This window comes from Priapulus caudatus, unplaced genomic scaffold (genome assembly GCF_000485595.1).
Source record: "Priapulus caudatus unplaced genomic scaffold, Priapulus_caudatus-5.0.1 Scaffold14, whole genome shotgun sequence".
NCBI classification, from domain to species: domain Eukaryota; kingdom Metazoa; phylum Priapulida; class Priapulimorpha; order Priapulimorphida; family Priapulidae; genus Priapulus; species Priapulus caudatus.
In genome coordinates this window covers 879558-882755 of record NW_014577075.1, presented here as the reverse complement: position 1 = coordinate 882755, position 3198 = coordinate 879558, and positions in this window count along the sequence as shown.

The window sequence follows — 3198 nt, the reverse complement described above, 5'->3', positions numbered from 1 at the left end:
TATATATACACACACACACACACACACACACACACATACATACATACATACATACATACATACATACATACATACATACATACATACATACATACATACATAATACATACTATATATATAGAGAGAGATATGTCAAATTCTCGAGCGAGGAGTCGCGTAGGACGTACGAATCTATCACTGCGACACGGAAAATGTTCCTCTCTTACTGCCTAAAACGCCTACTGTCACCATTACTCAACAAACGCGCATGCGCGCAGATGAGCGTCGGTTAGGTTGTTTTCGCATCGGAGCATCTCGATTCGTGAGGCGAATTCCTGCATTGTGCTGGTTGCCAGGGTGAACTTAATGGCTTGTTACGGGCTTTAGAATAATGCGCTTTCTGGCTCGTCATTTATGGTCGCTTCGACACGACCGTGTGAGAAGGCTGCAGATTAGTTTTGATAACCTGCTTCGCTTCTGTGCGGGATCCGGCGTCCCAGCCGCGTGTCTGCTCTCCGGCCAAGCTGTTACCAATTGTTGTTTACATGATTACGATTCATCGTTATTTATTCGTAACCGTTTCAACGCACTCGGGCGGCTGGTCGACCGTTAGACGCAGAATGAAAAATCTAACTAGAATGTATTGTTTTCGCGAACAGGTGGTGATCTTTTCACTGGAGTGTTTTCTCCTCTTCACAATCCCTAATTGCTCTTGCATTCAGCTTCAGCCACAGACGGCTCATAGTCATTTCCTTCAAATCACATCAGTGTTGTACGTCATTTTATCGAAAGTGGGACCATTCTGGCGAAATTATTTGCTTCTATTGTCTCGCATCTGCTGTCGTAATGAACGTTTATATCTACGATAGCATAGTTATGCTAGTTTGCTGCGACATTAGTGCAGAGATCGACGGGTGCTTACGGATCATCGTGCAAAATGGCGGTGTTCATTATGCAGTGCTGAGCTGGGCATCATCACCTAAATATATTCTACATCCAGTAAAAGTTATTCACAATAAAATTATAAAATATATAGCGTTCGGGAAATATCAAGACAATGTTACCCAATATTATAATAAATTAAATCTATTGAAACTAGAAGACATCTATACTTTGGAACTTGGGAAATTTATGCATAAATTTCACAATAATAAACTACCCATCTTATATAGAGAATACTTTATTAAAGTTAATGATATTCACCCCTATATTACACGTTATTCAGTTCACTCTCAATATCATCTCCCTCGTACTTTAACATCATTAGGACAAAACTCACTAAAATTCAAGGGAGTAAAGTGCTGGAATGATATATATACCTCAATCAATAAAAGTAAACAATCTGAATTTTTTTAAATTTAATCTTAAGAAGTTTCTTATTAATAAATATACGTAGAAACCATTGTATTAAATTGAAGATATTTTATATAAGTAAGGTATGCATATAAATATCAAATTATATCTATATTATATTTATTTTGTACATCATTGTATATAGTCTATCCGGTGTTTCATACATAAGAACATATTGCATCATATCTTATATCATATATTTGCTCTAAATTCTTTAGTAGGTCTTTTCAAATTAGCTATATAATATTTGGACAAAATAGTGGCTCGTTGTGTAAGAGGAATGTATATAAATGTTTAAGCAATTCGAAATCGATTAATCTCACTGTCTTATGTATACAGTAATGCATGGTATTGTATTGTAAAGTAATGTAACGTGCGAAATGTTTTTGTAATGTAACCTATCGTATGGTTTTACAATGTGTCGTAATGTCATAACACGTTATGTATTGTAAATATCACATATCAGAATGTCTTGTAATGTCTTATGTAGTATAATGTCATATCATGGCATGTATTGCAACGTATATCGTCATGTATTGTAGGTAGTATTACGTCGGGTATTGTAATGGTTTGTATGTGTTGTAATCATCTGATCACGTTATGTATATGTAAATATCATATATCATCATGTCTTGTAATGTCATACGTTTATAAAGTTGTCTAATCGTAATGTGTTGTATTGTTTTATAATGTCATGTCATGTATTGTAATATAATATAACGTCGTGTATTGTACGTAGTTCAACGTTGTGTATTGTGATGGATTGTGTGTGCTGTAAAGTGTAATCATCAGATCACGTCATGTATTGCAAATATCATTCAACATCGTGTCTTGGAATGTAATATGTAATGTAACTATAGTGTATGGCTGACTCGATGACCGCAAGGTCTTTTCGCCATACCTGTGCACTATATTAACATAGTTATAACTGTTTAATTTTCCCACTGTCTTATTTATCCGTTTAGCACAAATAAAAAATCTTGAAATCTTGAAATCTTGGTGTCCCCGACCGGTGGCCTCCAACCGCTGACGGGTTATGGCTTTCCTGCGCATTCCTATCGCAGTAAGAGGAAAATATTCTACACCGCGGGCACAAGTACCGTTTTATTTCGGCCATTAAGTAACGGTGAGAGCAGCTACAAAATTGGGACTTACAGTCTATGTTTTCGAAGTTAAAATAATTTCAGCCAGGTATTATGAATAGATCTGCGTAAGCCCGCATGGTTTTACTAAAAGCTCATCGGATTTAGAAAGCTCGTGCGTTTTAGTCAAGCTTTGTAACGACTTACAGTTTAAATATACATTTATCCCGGAATATTATCATCACATGCTCAAATAATTATAATCACAAAATCATAAGTTACCAATCGGCATTTGTGAGCATTACCATTAAACCGTGTGATCAAGAAGAGGCATGTGATGAGAATTAATTTTTAAAGAATAAATGCCCAAATACTTCGGGAAAACAACACACAACACATTTATTTATTAGCCGCTTAAGAGTAGTACTAAAATTAATATAATACCCAAATTCAAGTTGTTATCATAGAGGTGTTGTGTCTATTATCTGACGAATAGTATAAATCTAGTTTTACGGCATGCCGATGGCATGTGGCCGGGTTCTGAGCACAGAGCTAGGTCACTTGCTAACTATGCCATGGGAAATTTAATGCGAAAAATAGGAAAAATATTACGAGTATTTAGGAAATTGAACAACGACATGGTTTGACGACAATGTAGGTAGTATGATACAACCTACTAATATAATATTTGATACTTTTCCTATCTATATAAGATCCCCCCCCCCACATACGCGCGAGCAAACACCCATACGCATACAACACACACGCACGCACACACACACAC